This window comes from Pithys albifrons, chromosome 4, assembly GCF_047495875.1.
Source record: "Pithys albifrons albifrons isolate INPA30051 chromosome 4, PitAlb_v1, whole genome shotgun sequence".
NCBI lineage: Eukaryota > Metazoa > Chordata > Aves > Passeriformes > Thamnophilidae > Pithys > Pithys albifrons.
The window spans coordinates 672,878-699,320 of record NC_092461.1 but is presented as its reverse complement, the minus strand read 5'-3'; the positions used below and the strand labels follow the sequence as shown (position 1 = coordinate 699,320).

The 26,443-nt window shown below is 47.1% G+C and overlaps 2 long non-coding RNA genes across 3 annotated transcripts in view; one reads left to right on the top strand and one right to left on the bottom strand.

The window, feature by feature from the left end:
- The window catches only part of LOC139671014 (uncharacterized), a 354,063-nt gene that overhangs the window by 44,267 nt on the left and 283,353 nt on the right, over positions 1 to 26,443 (top strand). For both annotated transcript variants that reach the window (XR_011697644.1, XR_011697643.1), the window contains exon 3: positions 12,264 to 12,344. This is a non-coding gene — a long non-coding RNA (uncharacterized lncRNA). The remainder of the gene's footprint in view (positions 1 to 12,263; positions 12,345 to 26,443) is intronic.
- Positions 19,429 to 24,100, bottom strand: LOC139670808 (uncharacterized). The gene is made up of 3 exons (XR_011697571.1): positions 24,027 to 24,100; positions 23,341 to 23,498; positions 19,429 to 19,527 (listed from the first exon to the last, which is right to left on the bottom strand). It is a non-coding gene; the product is annotated as an uncharacterized lncRNA (long non-coding RNA).

Genomic DNA, 26,443 nt, shown 5'->3' with positions numbered 1-26,443 from the left:
GAATTTTGGCCCCACCAGAAGTGTTATGTGGGTTTTGTCCTGTTTCTTTCCTTGGAGATGCAGAATGGCTGTGTGCAAAACCACCTTTAACTCTTTGCATTAGTGAAATAAACCCAAGACCTCATAGTTCTAACGGATTCAGTGCAGGGAGATGGACCATTTCCCTGTTCTGGTAATCACTCTAAGCGGTGTCACCCTCGCTGTGAGGAACGCAGAGGGCAGAGCCGCCTGGCTCTGGGGCAGGGGGGATGCCCCCCCAGTTAGCTGGGGGCGGGCAGGGGCGATGCCCCCTGTTCCGGCAGCCTGTCGGGGTGATTCCATGCGGGCCGGAGCCTGAGCTGGCGGAGAGCAGCCCAGCCCGAGCCGCTGTCTCGGGCAGCGCGGAGGAGATGGAGGGATGCTGCACTGCCCCTGCCCTGGTACCCTCCGCCAGTCCCGACCCTGCTCCGGCGGGACCTCCAGCCGAGGGGTGACACTGCCCCAAACTATCACACGGCATTGAAATTCCAGGAAATATTCAGCGTTTTTTCTTGGGACCGTCTTGTGTGAGACTTGTTAACTGTGAGTGTTCGACTGGAGCGCACACACAGCTTGAACTGGGAGGGATGATGTTGCCCCTCAGGGCTGTGCCCCTTTGCTGCTGCCTGGGCTTGGGGCTCCACAGCAATGGCTTTTCCCAGGGACCTGCCCGGAGCGCACACACGGCTCTAACTGGGAGGGATGTTGCCCCTCAGGGCTGTGCCCCTTTGCTGCTGCCTGGGGTTGAACTCCACCAGCAATGGCTGTTCTCAGGGACCTGCCCGGAGCGCACACACGGCTCTAACTGGGAGGGATGATGTTGCCCCTCAGGGCTGTGCCCCTTTGCTGCTGCCTGGGCTTGGGGCTCCACAGCAATGGCTGTTCTCAGGGACCTGCCCGGAGCGCACACACGGCTCTAACTGGGAGGGATGTTGCCCCTCAGGGCTGTGCCCCTTTGCTGCTGCCTGGGGTTGAACTCCACCAGCAATGGCTGTTCTCAGGGACCTGCCCGGAGCGCACACACGGCTCTAACTGGGAGGGATGTTGTTGCTCCTCAGGGCTGTGTCCCATCGCTGCTGCCTGGGCTTGGGGCTCCACAGCAATGGCTTTTCCCAGGGACCTGCCCGGAGCGCACACACGGCTCTGACTGGGAGGGATGTTGTTACTCCAGGCTGTGCCCCTTTGCTGCTGCCTGGGGTTGGGGCTCCACAGCAATGGCTGTTCTCAGGGACCTGCCCGGAGCGCACACACAGCTCTAACTGGGAGGGATGTTGTTGCTCCAGGCTGTGCCCCTTTGCTGCTGCCTGGGGTTGAACTCCACCACCAATGGCTGTTCTCAGGGACCTGCCCGGAGCGCACACACGGCTCTAACTGGGAGGGATGATGTTGCTCCAGGCTGTGCCCCATCGCTGCTGCCTGGGGTTGGGGCTCCACAGCAATGGCTTTTCCCAGGGACCTGCCCGGACATTCCCAAGCCACGCTCGCACAGATCCACTCGGTCTGTGGCAGCTGCTCTTGGGCTGCTTCCCAGAGAGCAGCAAATCGGGCAAAATGCAGCTCAAACCACAAGCTGAACTTTTCCTTTCCCTTTCCCCCTCCACACCACTTGCCCCAGGGAACTCTGCTGTGCTCCTGCTGCTTGTTGTGAGTGGGAGGAACGATCCCCGAGGGCACCGGAGCTCTGGGGAAGGGGTTCCTGGTGGCTCTCTCGGGAGGAGTCATTGCTGCTTCTTTCCCTGTGGTTTGTTAAAAATAAGTGGTGATTTAGGTATGTTGTGTTGCATTAATTCTTATTCCCACTCCACTATGATTTTTAGCTGGGTGACTTCTGGTGTAGAAATGAACATTTTTAGTGGTCAAAACACATTGAATATTCTGTATATGGAATGCATGCCTGGAGATACAGAAGATGGAACGGGTTTACCTTATGAAAAATTTACTGTTTTGTGAATCTCAAGTGTGGCAATTTGTGCTTTGGGGGGGTTGCTTGTTTTTTTTCCTTTCAAAATCACAAGGTTAAGCAACCCAAAAAACTAAATTGTGGCCACCTCTTATTTCAGGAAAGTTTTTGAAAATACCAAAGACATACCACTTTTTTTTTAACGTGCTGAACATTTAATGCATATTCATTTTGTTGGTGTGTCCTGAATTTTCTCATTGCCCTATTCTAGTCTCTTAGACTGGAGATTTGCTTTCTTGCAGATAAAAGGTTAATTCTTTTTCTGTAACTCAGGAAAGGAAAAGACTTTTCAAATTGTGAGAATATTTATTTTTAGCTTATCAACAAGGATGTTGGGATGAAACAAATGCTCTTTTAAAAGACAGCAGCTGGTTCCAGCCTCCAGGTTTGGAGTATTTTCAGCCTCAGCTGCTTACAAGCCACTGTGGGTTGCTTATTTAAGAGGTTAATGTACTTTCTATGGGAAATGCAGAACTGGATCTCACAGAAAGGAATATATTAATGTTGTCAGTGATGAGTTTTCATAAATTGAACTTGTGCCAGGGGCCTTTGAGAAAGTGTTTTACTCCAAAAGTGATGTTGATCTCGTGCAAATGAAAAATAAATGTTAGACCATAGCCAGGTGACTTTTGTAAGTGGTAGTTTAGCTATTTTTGATTTGTTGATAGATTTAAGTTTTTTTAGATGAATTTGAAACAAATATCCCAATGATAAATTTTCAGGGGAGAAGGACTGATTTACATTCCAGTTACTGGCCAGGGCAGGATTGCTGTTGAATAGCCAGAATCTCCCAAAGGCCTTTCTTACTCATGGTGTGTGTACACAAATATATATGTATGTGTTAGAGTTCTCTGTCTGACCTGTATCTAGTGCCATGTAGGTCTAGAAGAAAACAGGTTCCATTTGAAAGAAAAACACTGAATACCTTCACTGAGCTGGTGTGCCCTGTTCAGCTGATGCATTTATGGCTTTACAGAGAATGTGTAGGGAGTGAGGAGGGATTATTTTCCCTTGAGCTGTTCTTGTGGTGGGGGAAGATGAGGCAGCAGCAAAGTGGGTCATGCTGATTCCCTCATTCTTTGTAGAGAATTTGACAAAATGGAAATTCAGTGAGAAATGGACAAGTTTATGCCCTGAGTTCCTTGCTGTATGCACATTCTGCATTTTCTGCTTTTAATAAAACTGGTAATTGTGTTGTGCATCTTCCCTAAATTCTCAGCAGTTAACATGGACTCAAGATGTTTCCTTTAGGGAAGTTTTCCTCTTTCCATGTGCTCACTGGGGAGCTGTGAGGAGCACTGTGTTCAAGGGAGGGCAGTGCCTGGCTCCAGGAGAATGGCAGTGACAGACACAGGGAAAAGCAGTGACGGTGTTTCCCTGGTACTGTGTCTGCTCCCAAAGGGTGGCACTCACTGTATGTCACAGTGACCTGCTTGGAAAAAATCAATTAGTTATCAAACCCCTCCCCAGCATCATGAAATACAATTCAAGACATGTTTATCTCTGAGTCGTAGGCAAGACTCTTCTTTATTTTGAAACAATCCTTTGAATGTTATTGTTGAAGGTGAAGAAGTTCTGTCAGGTGACCCACAGCACTGAGTGGTGCAAGCTGAGGGTATAAAACACGGTGCCAGTTTGCCCTGTGCAAGCCCAGGTGCACCCACAGTCATGGGTTGTGTATTGGAGCAGTCCCAGGTGAAATTTGGAGGTGCCCTCGTGCCTGGTGTCAGCAGTTCCAGCAGTCTGGTCTGAGGGGGTTGTTTTCCTCAGTCAGGGCATTGCAGCCCAACTGGAGACAATTCCCTGCCCTGGCTCATTTCCCTTCCAGGACCTTCTTCCATGAAACAACCTGTAAGCCATGAGATATTTAGTGTATCATACAGTTCTCACACTCAAAAGAAATAGCAAAGGGCTGTCACTGTGGGTCAAACATTCACTGCCCTGATGTACAAACTGTTCTGGGACTCCAGCACTGATTTCTGTGCAGCTGTTTCACATCCCCACCTGCCCTCACCTCTGGCATGACCTGCATTGTGTGCATGGTGTTCTGTTCCAGTGGGTGTCTGGCAGCCAGTTGGTTCTCTAGTCCAGAGCCTGGGTCTTCTGTGCCTTAAGGGACTATGTGGACTCCTCTGTGTGTGTGTCTATATACATCTCTATGTATGTATAGGGGGGTGTGTCTGTGTGTGTCTATATACATCTCTATGTATGTATAGGGGGGTGTGTGTGTGTGTGTCTATATACATCTATATGTATGTATAGGGGGGTGTGTGTGAATATGTGTGTATATCTCACAAAGAGAACCCAACCCTGGGCTGCAGATGCCACAACAAATAAACAGAGATCAAAGGGTTTCATGTTGTGAAGATGTGCTGTCAAATCCAAAGGCACAGGAAAAGGAGAATGTTTTTAAAAGGCTTCGATTTAGGGTGGAGTTTTTTCCCTCAAGACACATCCTTTTAATTTTCTGAGAAGTCTCAGAATGCTTCTGCAGTGCGATTTTCCCCTGATCTTTCCTGGGTCATATTGATGGTTTGTGAGCTCAAAAGGAGCACTGTAGGTGGACCACAGAGTTTCCATGTATCAATCTGTGCTTCTGCCCTTTTTTATTTAAAAAAACAAATTTTTTTTTGGAAGTGTGCTCTGCAACTTTCATATAAATGTAAGGGAAAAACAAAGCTGCCAGTATGAAATGGATGTGTCCATATGTCTTGATTTCTGCTTCTTCCTGTTTCTTTTATGAGAATGCCTCACCATGAGCATTATTTCAGTTTCTCTTCCCTTGCAATTAATGACTATAATTAATATTTAACTGTTATGGCATCATAGCAGTGTAATTCTGCCTGTTCTTTTAAAAATAATTTTGAAATATAGTTGTGGGATGATAAATATAAATAAGGCAAACTACATGGGAGAGTTGGAAATACCTAAAAGCTACAGGTTGTTCCTGATAAGAAAAACCTTGAAAGTGGGGGGGGTTTGTGTGTTTGAAGTATTTCCTGGGGTCATAACTGGGCAGCAAAAGAAATTAAACTGAAATTTCATGCAGGTTTTCTTTAGAGGTGACCTATATTGCTCCTTAAAATCTTTCAGAATGGAATTTCCTTGCCAACTAGAAAGTAAAACACACAGAAATGTGAATGGAGGGGAGATAGAGGGGCTGTGAAGTTCAGGATAGCACTGAGCACTTATCTCAAACATGGGTCATTTTTAGAGTTCTTGTCTAAACACTAAAAGGTTTTTCTGCTTGTTTTGGTTTCACTCTGCCAAACTGATGAGTATTGTCCTTTATTTGAAGTTGATTAATAAAGATCTTAACATATTGTTCAGATTAAAGCAGCTTTGCCTTTCGTTAGGAAAATATCATGTAATGATTGTATTTGGAGCTCATCATCTTTTTCTTTTCCCTTGCTAGAATTATTCTGGGCTGGCCTTCCAACAAGGAGTCCTGTCGGATTCTCACTGGGTGGCCAAAGAGCAGATTACAAAAGTTATAAAGATTCCTGTTTGTTTTGGGTGGAGGCTTCAAAGGCTCCCAGGCTTCCTTACACAAAGATGCAGCCAGGAAATGGGGAGGCAGGAAAAGAGTTCTGGATCTGTTTTATATAAAAAGTGGGATGTAAAGCTGCTGTCCCTGCTCAGCCTCAGTGGGGAGGCACATGTGGATGGACATGTGGGTTTCTTTGCACTCTGCATGTCTTGGACCTTTGTGGCAGTTGCAGTCAATAAAGCTGCTCTTTTTCCTCTTTCTCTGTGTGCCTCAGTAAAGTAAAACACAGCAACATATTCCTGAGGCAAGTTGTGAGCAGGGTGCTGAACCTTCCCAGCTCAGTGCCTGCAGTTCTGGGGTGCTGGAGCCTGGGATGGGGTGCATTCTGTCCGTGTGTTCTGCACATTGCAGTTGGGAGAACCCTCCTGCTGCTGGGGGGGATGGAGTGGGAGCTGGGATTTAAACCTGGGGGGTTTTATGTTACTGAATTACCTCATCAGTTCCTCCCAGCACCAAAGAGAACTCCCTCCTGTGCCTTGCCCAGGCTGCTCTGATCTGGAGCCCTTGTGATCTTGTTGGGTATCAGCCATGTGAGGAATTTTGTTAGATGATGTTAAGATGCAGCTGTAAAGCAGAATTCTAACATGATATCATGGATGTCTGCAGGACACAGGTTTTATAAACCATATCAGACCACTGGCAAATAATTGTGCACAGATATGTACTAAGGATGGGTGGAAATGAAAGGCAGAACTTATTGCTTGTCCTATTCAATAAATTGACTCCTTTCACAAAGAAAGGAAGAAAATTATCACTATTAACAGGGAGTTGCTTTACACATGCAGGCCATGGTGTTACCTGTAGTGTTTTAAATATCTGGTGATCTTGGTCAAGGGGAATGGTTTTCCTTTGTGTTTTCTGACTCTAAGGGGTTTTTTTCCAAAGTTCCCACCCCTCACTTTCCTTTTGAGAGGCTTCCACCTAATGGAGCTGCACACAGGAGGTGGTTCAGGTTGGGAATGGCCACAGGGACACACGTGCATGAGGAGGGGCTGTGAGACAGGCCAGGCTGTGGAAGGAACTCCCCATGGAGCTGAAATCCCCCAAGGGAGGACTCGGGAAGAGTCAGTGCACTGGAGTTGCTGCTTTGAAACCCTCACCCTGCACGGATATTTGCCTGCATAGGCATTATTGGTGGTGTTGTTTCTGGTCATTAATAGGTTATTAAGCCTGACATCACTCTTTGTTCAGTTACAGAACCTCAGAGCAGTGTACCAGTTTGCACTGGGGCTGGGCTGCAGGGCACCCCAGTGCCCCAACCCTGTTCCCAGTGCTGTTGAGCTCCAGCTGGCTCTGTGGGAACCAGATATGTGGAAAAGAGAAAGGTCTGATCCCAGCCCCGGGACAGGACATTGCCAGGGCTCCTCTGGGTGAGCTGAGCTCAGCAACAGGGTGGAGCCCCAAACTCAGCCTGCCTGGGCAGCCAGGACAGGGCAGCAACTGAGATCTCTCTGTGCTGCTGTGATTGACCAAGGGAGTGACCAACCCAGGACACTGTCATTTAAAATCAGAAAGATGTGGTCAGTCCCCCAGTGACTCAGTGGAACTCAAAGCCACAGACACTGCAGTGTTACAAAGTGGTCAGAGCCCAGGCTGCTGAACTGAGCACTGAGCAGCACTACGTGGGAAAAGCTGAGCAAATTTAGTTTTCTTGGCAAGAGTTACCCTTGTTTTCCATTTCAGGAGGATCTGGGGCTCTGTGAAATATATCTAGAGACTGTTGTTATGAGTCCTGCTCAAGGCAGCTTCCCAAGACCTCCTATGCTCAGCACTGACTCCCAAGTTGGCTCCAGAAACTCTATAAATAGATATTCCAGTGTGATTGTTGCAAGATTAATGTTACAGATCCTATGGATGCAAATTATAGCTCAGTTTGGGAAGGTTTGCTTGTCTAAATCCTTCATAAATACCTTGAAGCAAATATTAAAGGGGTGGGGGATGCTTTATTTGTTTTGGGTTTCTATTGCAATACTTGTTCCAAGAACTGACTTCAGTTAGACTGTAGTGGCAGAGAATGAAACCTGACATAATTTCCATTAAGGGATGAGAAGATCCAAACAGAACAGGAATCCAAAGCCAAACCTGAGAACTTTGCTAAGTTTGTCATCTAAAGGTGTTCCATTAGTCCAAAGAGCATCCTTGCCACAATGACCTGGGAGGTGAGAGGCTTTGCAGAAGGGAAGTGCCAGCCATTGCACCAGCCAGAGCTGGTTTAGTCTCTGGAGTGGGAGATATTCCTGCCATTTCTGGTGGTGCCCTTTTAGAAACTTGAATACAGTGTTTTCTTCCCTATCTATGCTTTTTATTGGTTTCTGCATCAAGATAATAGACTCCATTTCTCCCTGGCTTTTTTTAGGAAGTTAAAACTGTGTTGTCAGGGTCATTCTCCAGTCTGGGTTCTTCAATTATTTTGTAGTGAATGTGGTAACATCATTGAATGGTTACAGTTATTCACAGGAATTGTAACTAATGGGAAAAATTACCAAGTGCATGATTGCATTGCTGCTATATTTTGTAAAAAAAAAAGACTTTTGGCAGTGTAAGAATATGTGTATGCAATAAGCTCTGAATTTTAAGTATAATGAGAAGGACATAAGAGGAAATTGCCTGTATTTTTATGAGCATGACTCATAAGGGTTGTGTTTGCTGTGCTTAACATCCAGTGGGTTTTACCCTGCTGAAATAGTGTCCTGTGTGTGCACAAAGCTCTTCCCTTGGCTGATCTCGGGCCTTGCCTTGTTTTTGGTTGCTCTCCCCTGTCTGTAGCAGAGGCAGCTGCATTTTCCTGGAGTGTCCCAGGGGAAATGCTGCCAGATCCCCCCTGTGTTGTGTCTGCAGTGAGCACCTGCTGATGTTTAAAGACAAAACCCCAAAAACCTCCTGGCACACCCCTGGGGAGCCCAGTAAGAAAAGGAACTGTGACAGATGGTGCCATCCTAAGTAACTTTATTATTTTAGTGTAACAGTGGAGTAGATGTGCATGTTTCTGTTCAGGCTGTGTCTGAGGTACTGGTGTTGGGATTGGGATTATTTCTGTGCCATCCCAGGCATTTTCTAATATGCCAATGTCACTAGTTCTGAAAACTAAAAGCAAGTTAATTGTAGAACTAAAGCCATCTGGTAGTTCAGGCAGGCGAGTTTGATAATTAGCTGTTCTTGTCAAGGGACTGTGATTAAAATAGGCCACGTTCATAATAGTGACTGGAGTGCAAGGGATTTCCTGGGAGCCACCTGGGATAATGATAATGAAAAGAACCAAATTAAAAAGGAGAGGGAGGTTGTGCCATTATAGCTCATGATGACTTCTGTAAGTGAATTAAGTCAGCTTTTAATTTGAGAACTGTTATTTTGGTACTTTGGAAAGAAACAAAGTGAGTTTTCTGGCTGTTTGGCAGTGTGGTGCCACTGGGTCAGCTGGTGACTGCTGGGCATCCTCAGTATTCCAGAGGTTGAGTTTTCTGGCTGTTTGGCAGTGTGATGCCACCAGGCCAGCTGGTGACTGCTGGGCATCCTCAGTATTCCTGTGTCAGGCTCTGGTTCCCTGCCCACATCCCTGTTAACTTGGGAGTGCTGTTGGCACAGCTCATCTTCAAGGGCCATACAGTCTGTGTGACCTGTGGCTCCTGCCCAGGGAATTTGTTCCTTCTGGGGAATGAGCACTATTAAAAAATACTAGAAAAGCAAAACCATCAGAACACAGGTTTAGCTTCTAGTTCTGCTTTGTAATATTTTTTTGTTTGTGGTGAGATTTGCAATTTTGCCCAGTGAAACAGTCTGACTTTTGAACATTCCTCACATTTTTAATGTTATTTATGTACACGGGAGAAAATGGACTGAGAAGGTGACAACCAAGGTGGAGCAAGAACAGGCTTTTCACTGGGTAATGTTGGAAGTGGCTTCAGTTACATCTTATAAATAAGTAAGTACGAGCCAGTAGAAGGCCTGGGTGGCTGGGCTTGAGCACTGAAGTCTGAGTGATCTCTTGATGGAGTTCACTGCAGTCAAATTTAATCTGGTTTTAAAACCATATTTTATTTTTAAGACCTAAAGCTTGTTATGTGGTGTGACAAACCATTAGAATATTTTCCCCTCTAAACTGTATTTTTCTAATGTGCCAGAGTGTTTCCACATCTGCTCCGTGATGAGGTGTCTGATTATACATTTCTGGTTTGTCCTGTTGTTTGTATGAATTGGTGAAATTCAGCTTTTCCTGCAGATAAACCTTGGGCTTTGCAGTTGTTTCTGCCTTGCAAAGAAATGAATCCCTCCAAGGCAGTGGGTCTGCAGCTCCAGCTGTGACTGCAGATGAATGTTCTTGCAGGGTCATGTGCTGCAGCTCTGAACCTAAATAAAAGGATTAACAAGAGTTCACTTGGAGGAAAAACACTTAATTTCACTATAATAACTATGAGGATCCACAGGGAAAGCCAATAAAGCTTTACTATTAAAATTGTTAACAAATGATTATTCCACCCTGACCCCTCTTCCCGCTGTTCTTGTGCTTTGGAGCAGGAACAAATGATGGGATTGACCCAGTTCATGGTGGGGCTTTAGTCGCTGGCCTACAAATGATCCTTTACTTGTAAAATAATTCCCAGTCTAGTTCTTTTAGGAGACAATGATGGAATTTATGGAGGAAACAATGTTTGCTGATGCATTTCACTCAGTGTTCTGCCCCAGAACTCTGCTTGGTGTGAGGGAGGAAGGGGCATCATGTGGGCAGCGATGCTGGGGCTGAGCCTGGCAGTGCCCAGGGGATGGATCTCACTGCTCCAGAGGGGCATGAGTGTGTTCCACAGCCAGCACAGACTGCTGTGGATGATTCCTGGTAAACAGGGAGGACTGCCAGGGTGCCATCCCTCAGCTGCACATACAGACCTCACTGTGTTGTCCCCAAGCCACCCCTCTGCCCGGGGCTGGGGGGCTGGAGGGGCTGCGGAGGGCGGCACCCCTCTGCCCGGGGCTGGAGGGGCTGCGGAGGGCGGCACCCCTCTGCCCGGGGCTGGAGGGGGCTGCGGAGGGCACCCCTCTGCCCCAGCGGGGCTGGAGGGGCTGCGGAGGGCACCCCTCTGCCCCAGCGGGGCTGGAGGGGCTGCGGAGGGCACCCCTCTGCCCCAGCGGGGCTGGAGGGGCTGCGGAGGGCACCCCTCTGCCCCAGCGGGGCTGGAGGGGCTGCGGAGGGCACCCCTCTGCCCCAGCGGGGCTGGAGGGGCTGCGGAGGGCACCCCTCTGCCCCAGCGGGGCTGGAGGGGCTGCGGAGGGCACCCCTCTGCCCCAGCGGGGGCCCTGGTGACACCAGTACAGCTGCTTCCCACTGAGCAATGGGATGAGGGCCAACCACTGCTCGGGGCATGACCCCTGGGGGCTCTCCTGTCTCCAGTGGAAATGTGAGAGAGGATGGGAGGATTTGGATGACAATAATCTCGACTCTTCCCCCAGAATTCCAGGCCTGGCAGCCTCGGGCAGCGAGGCAGACAAAGCAATACTTGTGCCTTTCCTTGGGAAGGAAATCAAGTAATTAAAGTGGACTAATGCCACTGTCCTGCTGGGGTTAAGAAATCAAGCAGACAAAAGCTGTCTGATTTTAAAGGTTAAAGTTCAGTATTAGCTTTGTCTTTTGCTTCATTTGGTCTCTGGAAGTGGTGAGTCCTGCCTGGTTGGTTGGTTGGTGACCCTCATGAGCCCCTCTCTGGAAGATGCCCCAGTGCCCACCTGGGTTTCCTGCCAGGAGCTCCTGGTGCTGAGGCCAAGGCTGAAGGATGGGGCATGACCAGGTCTCCCTGAGAGTGCTCTGTGGTTGTGCTTGAGCACACACTTAACACCAGGAACTGGGAAGCATTTTGGGCTCCTTCATGTTGCTCGTGTTCTTTATTTTTACTTCCGAGACTCTGCCCCTTTGAGGCATCTTTAAGTGCCTGCTATGTATTTGCAAAGAAACATAACTTGTAAAAGCATTCCTCAATCTTTCTTTCATCAAAAGATCACTTTTCTTTTTCTGGACAAAAGAAAAAGTCTCTGGACAGCACTGTGCTGTGTTTCAGCAATGGTTCTCATTGGTGACCAGATGAGAATCACACCCTACTGTGGCTGTTGGTTCACTCTTTTTATTTCTCTCCAGTTTTCTTGCTTGTGAGCTCAGGAATGTGGTTTTGGTTTTTAACTCTTCATGAGTATTTTGTGGAGCACCTTCTGAGAGTGTGGGGACTATGAGCAGTCCATGGGGGTGGCCTGGGAGACACAATGTGGATAGAATTCCACATGAACTGTTGTCCTTGGCTATACCCTTCCTCCAGCACTCTTTGATCCAGATCTTTCTGATGGTCTCTTGTTTAATAATTCGTGTAGCTTTAATTAGTCACAAGTGGCAACTTCTCTAGATAGTGTGAATTAATATCAACAAGTGAGTATGGAGATAGAGCAGAGTTGCCAAATCATTCAACCAACTATGGATGACTCTTCTGATTCTTCCATTTTTATGTGCCATGTTGATTTTCCATCTGTAATTATTCTTACTAAGTGTATTTCCTGTGGGTCTGGTTTTGTGTCAGCTGAATGTACCACAACTTGGTTTGAAAGTATCAGGAAAGTCTAAAAAAAAGTTATATTAAAAAGGAGTAATTGGAACAAAAGTATCCTTGCAAATGCAGTATTGGACTGAATTCTCAAGTATTGTTGTTTTATTTGATGTGACTTTGGTATTGTGTAACGTGCTTATATTTGTTTTTAAACACCTAGGAGCTCCCCAGCTCTCTGTGCTGTGGCTCTGAAGCATTTTCTGGGGACAGGAGCAGTGATGGATGGCTGGACACGCTTCAGGTAAGAACTCAGATGTGCCAGTTGGTGTGGCTGTGCATTAACTCCCCTCACGTTGTTTGGAGCCATTCATCAGAACTGAACTCTCATATTTTTTGTTGCCTTTTTTTACATACTTAAACGTTGCTTTTGGCTTCACAGAAACTTCAGATGGACTAAAAAGAAAAAAGGAATTGCCCTGTGCTGCCTTTGCAATAAAATCACTGCAGTGAGCACCTGACTGTGCATATTCCAGCTGGTGTGTCCAGGCTATGGAGGGCAGTGAGACTATTGCATAGCTCTACCTGACCTGCTCAGGTGGAGTCAGGCAGGCACTGTGTGGGGTAAATGATGCTCACTGGTGTGGGATTGCTGAACTGGAAAGGCTGGGCCTTTGCTCAAGGTGAACCCCTCTGAAAAGGTCAAACTTGATCCTGTGGATGTGCTCAGTACAGAATGCAGAGTGCTGCACTTGTAAGGGTAAAGACATGTAAATTCTGTGGAAGCAAATGGAAACAAAACCAGCTCTTAACTCAAGTCTTAGAGCCAGTAGAAGGAGAAGAATTTAATTATTCTGATCCTCATTGGGAGACAATTTATGCAGCTGGATAGAAGTTTGGTTTGGTTTTGCTCTCGAATTTTATTTTTGTTAACAACAGTGGAGATCTTGGACTTCATAACTGTTTCTGATTACAGAACCAACAGAATGTTGTACCCTTATTTCTGTCCCATCTGCCCTCCTTTTCCCTTCTGTATCTGCATTCCTCATGAGACACAGGCAAGCTGAATGTAGCATGTCATTAAGGCTTTTGCATTGGAAGGTGATTCCCCTGGGTGCATCCTGGTGAGCCATGGAAAAGCACATGAAGGATGCCAAGGCACCTTTCTCACAGAGGAGAAACTGTGGGGCTCCTTGTTCCTCAGGTCCCCAGAAAATGGGCAGAGGTTTTGTCTCCCCCTGAATCCCTTCTGGGGACTGACAGACACTGAACTTGCTTGTGGTACCGTATGAGCAGCTATTTAATGGAGAGCCAAAAGGAGGAGCCTCAAATGCCAAATCTGGCAGTACCAGAACTGGGGGTGAAGTGTTTGCTCACATTTTAAGCCTTCAGAAAGGGGGGTGTGGGGAGAAGGGCAGCTCTGCTGCTTTGCTTTCCTCTGGGGAAGGAGTGGCTGAGAAACGTGTTGGGAGAGTTTGTAATGGAGAAAGTGAGTTGGGCGATTTGATGAGACCAAAGAGAGGAAAGTTGATCCACACATCATCTGGATGCCTGTGAATGTGTGGAGGTGGATGGGCCTTGCCAGAGGCTTGTATGGAATGGGAAAAACAGAGCAGGGGGGTTTTCTGCAGCAGGATATATCTAAGTTGTCAGCTTTGGCAGCACTCAACATCTGAATGCTTCTTGAAACCCTGACAGTGTTTTTGTAAAACTGATTCTGGAATAAATGGGAGAGTTCTCCCTCTGGTTAATTAGATGAAACAGTGAGTGTTATATTTGTCCAGAAAGGGGTCAAAACAAACAAGAAATTGAGAGTGGAGAAGCCAAGCAAGGGTAAGTAATGAGCCAATTTCTCAAACTGGCTGAGACACAGCAAGTTTGGAAAAAGTGTGCCTGCAGCTTCCTTTATTATTGTAACCTTCTGAACAGAATCATCCAGTCCAAACAGCTATAAACACTTTGCAACAGAGGTTTATGACCCAGTTGGGGACTGAAACACAGGATCAGTGTGTGTGGAAACAACTGAAATGAAGATGCTGTGGCAGTGCCTGCAGCACCTGGTGTTGGCCTCTGCAAGTACTTGTTAATGGGAGCCAAGAGCAGTGAATTTGAACACTGGGGGTTTGGTGTTGTGGGGGTTTTTTGGGTGTTTTTTGTAGGAGGTGTGGACAGTTAAATGTCTGAGTTGGCAATGCAGAATTTTCATAGGATGCCTCAATTTTTTAACCAAGGACTGCTGGGGAAAATTGTCATTTTAGTGTTACCTCAACAGGAATTCAGCAATTACAGGATGCCTTTTCAGATCCTGTGTTTAGTGCAGTGAAAGAAAAAAAGGTGCATTTAATTTGTTTGCAATTATAAACCTGTTCTGGAGAGACAGGGATGATTTGATTGGGCTTCATTCTATTCCTGACCCTCCTGTGAGGAGCAGGGCAAGGAGCTGTGGGGAATGTGCCAGGAGGAGGTGGGAACAGAAGTGCTGAACTTGGGGGCTGAGCATCCCTTTCTCTGGAACTGGAGACACACAGCCCTTCAGGAGGTGTCAGAGCAGGCCCAGGTCAGTGAGCTGCCCTGGTGAGAGCCTGGCAGGCACGGGGGGGGGGAGGCAAACCAGAAGGGAACCAGGTGAGCTGTTACAAGGGGTGGGGATTTAGGTTTGTGTCCTTTTTCTGGCTTTCTGTGTCTCTCTGGTGGCACTGAAAGCAGAGGAGCTGTGGTGATGCCCATCAGCTGCAGCTGTGCCAACATTAACCATCCCTTTATTCTGCTTTTTCAAGGAGGCTGGGAGTGATCTTGTAAACACAGATCATTCATGTCAAGAAGAGTTTCTGAATGCTGTTGAAATACATTAAATGATACTTGGTTAGCATAGAAAGACCTCTAGTTGAAATGCTTTCAGTGCTTCAATTATAATTCCTTTATTGTTTCAGTTGCTTATAACTTCCTGAAATGCTCATGTCTCCAGTGGAAGTTTTCCAGACTTGATCTTGGCCTGGCAGTGACCTTTTTTCACTATTCTTCTTTGTTTCTCTTTTCTCTATGGTATTGTGAATATGGCTTGGGTGTTTCATTTTTAATGGGAAGCAAGTGGTAGAAAAATACATTACAGCTCTTTCTTTAGTGAAGAGCTCAAGTGGTGCAGCTGCTAAAGAAGTGGTGGTGAAATCCAGCCAAAGTACCTCTTGAATCTTACCAGAACCTGTGAGAGGGGGCACTCAGAGGGCTATTGACTTCAGGCCTGAACCTTTCTCTGCATCGTGCACACACATTACACTCCTCTGTAATTATCCCTTGCAGTTATTTTCCTGATTGGTGATCAGCTGGGTGAAGCAGTGGGCCTTGGTGAAAGAGCAGATCTGTTTCTCATTCTTGGTCATGACCCTGGTGAGACTGGGCTTGAAATTCAAACAAAGGCTGTGAGGTGCAACCGGAACCCTCTGGACACTCCTCCTCCCTCAGGCTGAAGATGATGAAGTTTTCAGAAACTCTTCTCCCAAGAGAGCTGTTTAACACAAATTATAAATAAATTGTTTGATGAGCTCTATTTAAGCTGTAGGCTATAGTAGTTTAAACCAGAACCCAAATGTGTCAGGGTATGGAGTTTAAACCTGGGATGGAAATGATGGCAATAAATTGTCAGGTGCTTTCCTTTAAATTAATGCTGATATTATGTCTGTTTATTAACTTATGAAAAGACTACTGATGATAGTGGTGATACTGAATAGCAAACTATGGGGTTTCACTTCTTGGCCCATAATATGTATTCCAAGAGAAAAAAGTCATGTGCTTGCTTGTTGGCTTGTGCACGGGCTTGCTCAAAGACTGGTTTCTGCCAAGGACAATCAGTGTTTCTATAAAAAGTATAAGAAGCTTTTCATTTCTTGAATTGGCTTCTCTTGGCTTCTTGTGTTCCCTGGGAAATACCAACTCATGTGCAGTCATGACTCATCTCTGCTCCTGACTGGCTGTGTCTCCCAGTGCCACAGACAGTGCCTGACTGTGAGAGCCACGGGGCAGCAGAGGGTGAGGGCAGAGCTGCCAGCACAGCTGGCACAGCTTCCCACTGTGCTTCCAGCCCTGGAACACGGGTTTGGAGAGAATTCCCCAACTCTGAACCTCTGCAAGGGCACAGCTCTGATCTTGTAGAGGATTGCAGAAACTTCCTTCAGTGTCCATCATAAAGTTCCACCTGTGCCTGTCCCTGGCAGGAGCTCCGAGTGCTGCCCAGACTCTGGGGCAGGAGAAGGGCTGGGCAAAAGGCAGTGTCTGTGCAGAAAGGAACAATGGGACCCCTCTGGCTTCCCAGTGTGCTGTGAGGGGTTCCTGGGAGCAGCTGGATCCCTGTGGGTTCCCTTTCCCCAGACAGGAGTGTGCTGGGAGGGGTCAGTGGGATCCCTGTGGCTTCCCAGTGTGCTGGGAGGGGTCACTGGGATCCCTGTGGCTTCCCAGTGTGCTGGGAGGGGTCACTGGGATCCCTGTGGCTTCCCAGTGTGCTGGGAGGGGTCACTGGGATCCCTGTGGCTTCCCAGTGTGCTGGGAGGGGTCACTGGGATCCCTGTGGCTTCCCAGTGTGCTGGGAGGGGTCAGCGGGATCCCTGTGGCTTCCCAGTGTGCTGGGAGGGGTCAGCGGGATCCCTGTGGCTTCCCAGTGTGCTGGGAGGGGTCAGCGGGATCCCTGTGGCTTCCCAGTGTGCTGGGAGGGGTCAGCGGGATCCCTGTGGCTTCCCAGTGTGCTGGGAGGGGTCAGCGGGATCCCTGTGGCTTCCCAGTGTGCTGGGAGGGGTCAGCGGGATCCCTGTGGCTTCCCAGTGTGCTGGGAGGGGTCAGCGGGATCCCTGTGGCTTCCCAGTGTGCTGGGAGGGGTCAGCGGGATCCCTCTGGCTTCCCAGTGTGCTGGGAGGGGTCAGCGGGATCCCTCTGGCTTCCCAGTGTGCTGGGAGGGGTCAGCGGGATCCCTGTGGCTTCCCAGTGTGCTGGGAGGGGTCAGCGGGATCCCTCTGGCTTCCCAGTGTGCTGGGAGGGGTTTCTGTGTGCAGTTGGACCCCTGTGGGTTCCCTGTCCCGGGACAGGAGTTTGCTGTGAGGGGTCAGTGGGATCCCTGTGGCTTCCCAGTAAGCTGTGAGGGGTCTGTTGGATGCCTCTGGCTTCCCAGTGAGGTGCGAGGGGTCAGTGTGTGCAGTGGGATCCCTTTCCCAGGACAGGAGTGAGGTGTGAGGGGTCAGTGGGATCCCTGTGGCTTCCCAGTGTGCTGTGAGGGGTCAGTGGGATCCCTGTGGCTTCCCAGTGTGCTGTGAGGGGTCAGTGGGATCCCTGGGGCTTCCCAGTGTGCTGTGAGGGGTCAGTGGGATCCCTGGGGCTTCCCAGTGTGCTGTGAGGGGTCAGTGGGATCCCTGGGGCTTCCCAGTGTGCTGTGAGGGGTCAGTGGGATCCCTGTGGCTTCCCAGTGTGCTGTGAGGGGTCAGTGGGATCCCTGTGGCTTCCCAGTGAGGTGTGAGGGGTCAGTGGGATCCCTGTGGCTTCCCAGTGTGCTGTGAGGGGTCAGTGTGTGCAGTGGGATCCCTTTCCTAGGACAGGAGTGTGCTGTGAGGGGTCAGTGTGTGCAGTGGGATCCCTTTCCTAGGACAGGAGTGTGCTGTGAGGGGTCAGTGGGATCCCTGTGGCTTCCCAGTGTGCTGTGAGGGGTCAGTGGGATCCCTGGGGCTTCCCAGTGTGCTGTGAGGGAGGTGTGTGTGCAGTTGGATCCCTCTGGCTTCCCTTTCCCAGGAAACCACTCAGCCCACGGATGTGGGAAGGCTTCAGTATTTTTTCAGCGTGAAAGAAGAGTTGAGTTCCCAGGATGTTTAATTTATACAGAGGAGTAATTTCTCCCCTGCAGAGTGTTGGTAAATGCTGTTTTTGTGCCGTGCTCAAGGGCAGGCACTGATGAGCTGGAGCACAAAGGAGTGCAGTGAAGGTACGTGTTTCTTCTATGGAATGAATACAATAAAATAGGAATATGCAGCAGAGATGGAGAGTGCTGACTTCTCACAGCTTTTCCAATGCACAGTGGTTTAAAACATTTATTTAATTTGAGGACTGTGTTGCAGGTTTTGAGCATTGACTATTTCAAAATAGATCCTTGGCATGAGGAAAAGTTGAGTACTACCCCAAATCTATTAAAAATCCAGAAATGGTAGGCAAAGTGGAGAGGTTTTGATTCACATGCAGTGCTTTCTGAGGAAGAGTGTGACAATAACGAAAATGAAGTTTTCATGCTTTGGCAATGTAGCGTTTGGTCAGAGCTTTGTAAGGGGAGTACAGGCTTTTGTTTGTCAGAGGGGAGCACTGCCCAGCTCAGTGCTTTGTGATGGCAAACACTGAATTTCCATACAGATAAACCCTGCCACCATAAAGACAAGAGGCCAGGCTCCTGGTCTGGGGCTGACACCAGTTCCAGGGCCCGGGGAAAGGGTCCTTCCTGCAGTGCTGCTCCCTGGCACAGACCTGGGTGCTCTGATTCCTGCTCTGAGCCAGGACCCAGCCCTGGGGTGTGTGGTTCTCTGCAGCAGGGCTGGGGACACTGGCACGGTAACTAGTGTGGGTCAGAGGTGTGTGTGTCTGGTTTAGTGGGGAAAATCTGAGAATTTCAGACCTGCTTTGAGTAGTTTTCACATTCTGGTTAACTCTTTTCCCTGTTTAGTCAGTTCTTACTGACAAATCAGCATAAAATGGTGTCTTTTTTAGTAAGACGCTGCTCATAACACTGTAATACCCACTCTGAGTACAAAGGTGCTTTCTTTTGTTTATTCTTGGAATCACAGAATGCTTTGGGCTGGAGGAGACCTGTGAAGATCATCCAGCCCAACCTCCCTGCCATGGGCAGTGTCACCTCTCAGTGGATCAGGTTGCACAGAGCTCTGTACAACCTGCCCTTGAACACTCTCACAGGGCAAAAACTGGACTGTGTTTGGTCCTTTGCTCATTCCATGCATGAAGGAAATAATTCACATTGTCACATATAGTTCTTTTGAATTTTACTGAAATGAAAAGAATATCTGTAATGTAAATGGTGGAATGGCCATGAACATTTTACACAAATAGGTTGTCTTATTTTCACTGGTTAACATGCAAAGAATATTTTCCTCTTAGAGAAGAGTTTTTGGCCAAGTTCTACTTTTTCAGTGCACAGAAGTGAAACAGACAGTTCTGTTGATTTCTCTGTGATGAGTCAAATTTTTGTTTATACAACTGAGAGGCTCTGACCTGACTGTGCAAAAATTATACATTTTATTCTTACTTAAAATACCACAAACTTTCAGAAATTGCTATTTTAAATTCACTTCATTTTTTTATCTGCAAATCCTTCCACATAATTTACTTTAACTTTTAAAACAGCTGTGATTACCTTTTCCTGCTTGCAGCTGGTTCCATTTCCTTGGAATTTAGTCTCACTGAGGCAGTTGGTCTAGACATGACTGGTTTAATTGAAGGGGAACTTGCTCCCTGGCCTGTCAGGGTTAACCATAGACAAGGTGTAAGTGCTCACACAGCTCTAGCATCTCACACACACATTTAGAAGCGACTTCATCATGTGGTTTGGTCTATGAAGCCAGGGAGGAGAACAAGATGATTTTTGCAGGAAGATCTCACCAAATGCAAGTATCTAAACCTCAGTTCCACTGCCAGCTTTAGCTGGCTGCCTGGGAGGCACCTCAGCACTGAAGCCAAGCAAAGCAAGGGCTGAATTGCAGCAGTTGACATTTTTTGCACTTGAAATTCCCCCTGTTTAACTTTACAAGTGGACTGGAAGCTTTGAACTTGCACTAGGAGGGGTGATCTTCAAACCTTGTTGTCTGACGTGGATTCTTGAATTTACTGAATAGCTTTTATTAAGTCCCTGAAATTCAGCCCCTACATTAGGAGGGTGGGATTCCCTGGGGGTGCTGGCACAGGGCTGTGTTGTATGGACTGGAATGGCTTCTGTGTGTTTGCACAGGAGGGATGGGGATGCAAGGAATCCAACTCCAAACAAATCACCTGGAGCAGCAAAGGTTTATTGCAGTTGGCTTTAGTGTGGGTGCCATAGCAGGGGAAGTGCAGTGAGATTAAAGCAGAACACGGTGCTGTGCAGCCTCTCAGGTCTGTGGGGTGGCTCTGCACTGCTGTGAGTGCTGCAGCCAGGGCAGGTGTGGGGCACAGGGGGATGTGTGTGTGTCTGTCTGTCTGTGTGCCCAGGCTGGCCGTGCCACTGCACAGCACGAGCATCTGGGAGCTTTGCCATTGCACACAAGGATTTGAAACACCACCAGGCTTAAAAAAAGCACACACTTTCTCATGGCATTGGCTGCTCAAGGGTGTAATGGATGTTGTTAACTGCAACAGGAAAGCACATACAGTAATTAAAACACAGAGCAGAAAAATTAGCCAAATTTGGCACAAATGCCTGAGAAAGTGTCTACTGTAGCTGTAGATATAAATGAAGCACTAGCCAAAATTACTTTCAAAGGCTTGAATTACATCTGCTTTAATTTAGCATGTGAAATACAGGATATTATTGTTTAATATAAGTTAAATTCCAGGTTAATCTGCAGATTGCAGCATCCTTCCAGCAGAGATGGTGTGCTTGGAGTGGAATAACTGCAGGCTTCCCTTTGAGCTGCTTGCTTAGTTGGCCACTGGGTGAGCTCTCCAGAACTACAAGTTCTCTGTGGCTGTGCAGCTGCTGCTGGTGGATCACTGAACCAACCCCCAACACTCCTTTGGTTCTAATGTAAGTGCATTATTAGACCATAAGCTGTTCATAGTGCAGGCATGGAAACCAGTCATCAAAATAGAATGTCTTGTCCACAGTCTCTTTTTTAGTTTTTCCAGAAGTGCCCACAGAAGGCATGGGGAGTAATGCTTCTCAAACTGTTCTGGAGCTCACTGCTTGGGAACAAGAATGACATGCTTGAGACAGTCAGTGTGTCTTTCACTAATGTCCTGTTGCAGTGAGAAGGGAACCCCCGTGTGTGCACAGTTTGCTCACGTGTTCTGTCCTGCTCAGGGGCTGTGGGTGGGACGTGCCAGTAAAGAGGGAGCTCAGACTGCTCCTGGTGAGGGAGCTGGGGTTCCAGGTGGCCACAGCAAGGGCTTTGAGTCCTGGTTGAAACATGAGGGCTGCCTGTAAATGGGCAGGTTCAAACTGCCCAGATGCAAAGGGTTTGGGAAGATTTTCTGAATGGATTTCAAACACAAGTGGTCACTGTGTGGAGTGAGTTGTGAAACAAAGAGTGAGTTGGGCAAGAGGGGGAGGAAGAAAAGGTCTTGTGTTGTCCTCCCTCTCCAACAGGCAGAGGAGGGGCAGCCAGACACCAACTCAGTGAGCCTCAGCTTTATCTACATGTAAACACACCAACAAATAAGTAATGGAGTTAAAAATAAAAACTGTGCGTGTCTGAACAAGAGAAACATGAATGAGAAACTGTGTCTGGGCAACAGGGTCGTGGGTCTTAAATACTCCAGTTACATAAATGTGGGACTTGGGCCAGGAAAACTGGAGGGCCTTATTTGGCCAAAATTGTTGTATTGATGGAAGGAGGAGACTGAAGCTCAGGAAGTGTAATGTGATTTTGGGGGAGTAACATATAATATTTTCTTGTGAAATCTTACTTGAAATACCATTTTAATTGAATAGTTTGTAGAAGTTGGCAAAATGTGAAATATTGATTTAGAGGTGAGCAAACAGGTGTGACTGAAATAAGAAGCAATCCACACTTCTCACATGTTTTGAGCTGACTGACATTTGTGCTATTGGGGTTTGTTGTCTTGGAACAGTTAGAGATGGGAATTGAAATTTTCTCATTCTTTCTGAAATACTTCAACATTTTATTTGTTATTTCATAATGAGTCAATCTTGATTGTTTGCTCCAATTTTTAGTGCAGTCAGAATAACTTCATATTGTTCTGTTTTTAACTACTTTATAAAGTTTTGTAAATTATGGATTTCCTTATTTGATTTTAAAATAGCTTATCTGTGGTCAAGTAACACAATTCAGAAATGGATCATAAACACAAAGCATCTTATTGGAACCAGGATTTCATACTTGCTCTGTTTAATTAAGTACCTTTTATTTGCATTGGCAAAGTGTTAGAAAGAAATCACTAACCTAAAGTGATAGAAGATGCTGTTAAGTCAAAAAGGTATTGTTTAAGGAATGGAAAGAAGGGAAATAGAGGATTTATTTTCCCTCGTGCCATTGATTAGGTCACTTTCAGGGTTTTTTAATTGTGTTTTGGGGATTTCTTTCCTTCTCTGTTTATATGAAACCTGTTTAATTGGTGGGGGGAAGCATAATTTGTATAAATTATCCTCTCTGGCTCTGTGTCATTGAGGTTGTGTCACCTGTTGAGTGTGCTGAGCCCAGACCCTGAGCCCTCACTGCAGCAGCTCTGCCAGGCAGGGCTCTTGTTATTCCCTCAGTCTGCTCCTGTCTCTGGGCTCATCAATCTGTCAGCATGACCCAGTCCTTCCAGTGGGGCTGTGCCAGGTGTTACAGTGGCACCCCAGCACAAACCTGCCTGCCATTTTCCACCCAGTGATTAAATGAGATCATTTTCCTGTCGTGTAGCACGCCCAGTGCACTCAGATTTACTGGGGTTCTGGTTTTCAGAAGGAAATAGCACAGCCCTTCAGCACTATCTGCCCCAGAGTGGGTTCAGGCTGTGCCCACTCCCTGCCCGAGCCCCTGCCCTGCAGCTCTTGGCTCTGAGCGGATGGAACAGGGGTGGGAGCCTGGGATGAGCCTGACTGGGAGGGACTGGGACTCACTGGTATTTCTCTGAGCTGCAGAGCTGCTCAGGCACTCCTGCTGCTGAGGCCTGTGTGACCTGGCACTGTCAGAGCCATGAACTGCAGGATAACATGGCCTGACAGACATGGCCAGCAGTGGCTGGGGAGGAGAGCAGGGAAGGGGCGTTTTTCCAGTTCTTAAAATAATGCCTCATTAACTGTGGAAAGAGAAAAGGCTTCTGCTCCAAGTAGAGCTCTTCCATAATTGCAGGTGATGTACAAAACCAGCTGTGAATGTGGAGCATCCAGGAGAGCCTCAGGATCCAGTTCTGGCTCCTTGACCTTCCCCAAGCCTGAGGATGCTGCAGGAGGAGCTGCCTTGTGCTGCCCTTGCAGCCACGGCCCTGCTCTGGTTCCTTCAGATACCCCACTGTTGTTTCCACCTCCTAATTCCAATGTCTGTGTTTTGCTTCTGTTCACAGGCTGCTTATTAGAAACCAAATTTTAAAAATAATCTCTCTTCCTGTTCTGCCTGAAATGCTTTGCTTACCTGTGAGCATCTGGGGTGCAGCTCCCTGGGCTGCACTTTGGGAGTGATTTATGCAGAGGGTTTGGATTGGCTGCAAAAGGCTCCATCCTGCTTTGCCAGCACCCTGGCACCACTTCACTGGTCATTTTGGATGGCAGTGACATGGATTAACGTGGAACCTGAAATGATAGAAATATTTTTTTCCAATTAAGACAGGCAGATTAAAAAAAAATCTTTTATTAACGTCAAAATTTAGCCCCAAACAAGCAGCTGTTTGATTTCAGCTGAAAGTGTGAGATGTTTTGGTTACCTCTTTCCTGTCATTGACAGAATTGTTGGACTTCTGCCAGAGAAACAGAGTACAATTGAATGTATGAAGAAGGATACAGTAAAAAAAAAGGCAACTCAGCAAAACCAAAGTGGGCTTTTATGAGTCTTATTCTTTGTTCTTTATGCTGCCTGTCGTCTCCTTTTTATCTAAGCAGTGATTTTGTTAGGTTTGCATTAAAAATACTTTTTCTTCCTTCTCTTTTCCATTTCTGTGGTTTGTCTGCTTGCTCTGCTGCCTCCCAGGAGTGCCCTTGTTCTCTTGAGCCCTTTTTCTGTCCTTTCATTAACATAGATTTTCTTTGCCACTTCCTGCTCAGGGCCACAGTTCCTTCCTCTCTTAAAATCCCCTTGTATTTCAGTTGTTTCTCCTCTCCTACCATGTGTTACATTCCTCAAGCTGTATATTCATTCTTCTTTCTGCCCTTCTCTGCTCCTATGCCTTGGTTGGGTCCTCCTCTTTACTGTACTTTTCCAAAATAGTCAACCTGCTGAAAAAAGCCCAGCCCAAAGGAACACCCAGACCTGGGGCATCCTCCTGATCAGGTCCTTCAGGTTCTTGGCCAAGTGGGAATGGCTGTACCTGGGTAAAGTCTTTGCCTGCAAACCTGAGTGAATACAATTACAGGCATTTTTCTTGTTGGGCTTCTACATGCACAAGATGTGAAGCCCCTGGGAATGGTTGAACAGCAGAGGGTCAATATCTTAGAGTGTTATCACCTGTGCTGGAGCTGGGACTGGCTCAGCACTGCCAGTACCCATTTTGCCTTCCAAGGGTTCAGAACTGACATTAAAATGCACTGCTGACTGAAACTTGGCATACAAGGACCAAGCCTGGAGCAAACTGCCCCCTCCCCTTAAAAGCACCTTCAAGCCAAAGGAATGCAATGAGAACCATTAGTGCAATGATTAGAAAGGCAGCATTATTGCCTTTAGAAAACTGCTTAGTTTACTTACATGTCAGTCTTCAGTGTGGACTTCAGGTATTTTGGAATAAGATTGAATGGCTAATTAACAACCTAAGAAAACAAGCCCCCTCCTTGGTAACACTTTCATGGTATCTCCTGGAATGGATTTCAGCAGGCCATTTATTTCACAGCTCTAGGGCTGCAAAATAAAATTGTGCACCTTGAGCCAGCTGACTGAGCATCATGATATGCCTTAAGCCAAGTGTCAGAAGGTTGTTGTGGGTATCAGGAGACTGAAGGGACCAGCTGGTGACCTGCTCCAGACAGGCTGCTGAGCTCAGCTGTCAGCACCTGGGACGTGCCTCAGTGCTGGGGCATGAACACAAGCAGGAGCCTGTTCTTAATGAGGTAATTTAGGTCTCCAGCAACTACCTGGTGTGGGGCAACTTTCTGCTGTGGAATTGCCCAGGGGCAAGTGTGTGTGTGCACAGCCTGCTGCCAGAGCTCTTGGCATTAATTGGCACCTTTGCTTGGTGGCCTGGCAGGGAAGCCTGAGTGGAAGACAAGTCTCCTCCTTCTAAAAGCAGATGGCAGGATTTGTTCTGCTGCTGTGTTTGGGAGTTAAACGTGTAGCTGTTCTCGACTAAGCTCTCTGTGCATTGTCTTGCACGTCTCTCCAACTCTGATGGCACATGAAGTAAAAGGTGTGAACTGGAAAGGTGTTGGGAAGGAAAGATACTTAGGAAGAAAAGGTATTTGGTGACAAAAGCAAGTGTTCTGATCTGCCATAGTAATTTGTCATTAAAGATGTACTCAATAATGTACAATCCTGGAAGTTTAAAGGGTCAAATATTTGGCACCCAACACATAGAACAGCTGGTTACATATGAACAGAATTAGTTTCAGTGGGTACAGGGAGGAAGGACTGACCAGCAGAACCACCAGGGTTTCTTCTTATGGCATTGAATCCTAGTAACCAACATATAACAACAAATTTGTATTTTGAGTCTGAAGATGCCTTTGGCTTATGAGAACAAACCATGTTAGAAGAGATTCTGTGACTGGTTTGACACTGCTGAGCTGCTGGCACAGGGGCAGCTCCTGGAGGCTGGCATGGCTCCAGAGGGGCTGGGCACCACTTGTCCAGGGCTGTCCTTCAGGGAGCACTTAGGACTAAACAGCTGCATAAACTGCTTGTTTTTTCCTGTCTCTGACTGCTGATACTGTAACACATGCCCTCAGACTGGCCTGGCTAATATTAGACAATGATCTGGTAAAAGGATGGGAAGACTTACTAATGCTTTTTTAAATGACCTCAGACATGTTTTTGTACGCATGAGAATTGTCTTCCTACTGTTCATATTGTTTTCTGGTTTAGAGTGGGTGGCTGTGATATAACCCAGAGCTGCTTTTCTCATGGTCTTGCCCTGCTTTATCCTCCAGCTCAGCAAGTGTTTGAAGATCTCCCCACTGCCCTTGGCTGTGTTGGTGTCTTTGGGGGGTTTGTGCATGTGAGGGGGGACAATCAGGCTGGCCAGCAGAATCTTGTTTTATCATGTGATTTAAACTCAGGCATTTTCAGTAAGAATTTACAGAAGCTGGTTTGAATCATGATAAATAAAAGCACTGAGATTCTGCTCTGGTAGTAGAACTTAAAATAATAATGCCCACAATTCTGTATTCCTTGCAGTGTCAGAGGAACTGCTCAGCCTCGTGGCCAGGCTTCCTGTCTCTTCTGGAGGCTTGTTCAGGAAATGGCAAAATGCACAAAAAGGGGCTTTGTCACTGAGAAAGTTTATTGTTGTGCAGTTGAAGTACAGCTGTTCCATATTTCCTTACTTACACTTGGACCCTGCCTGGAGTTCAGGCCTCTAATTATTCTGCCCAGG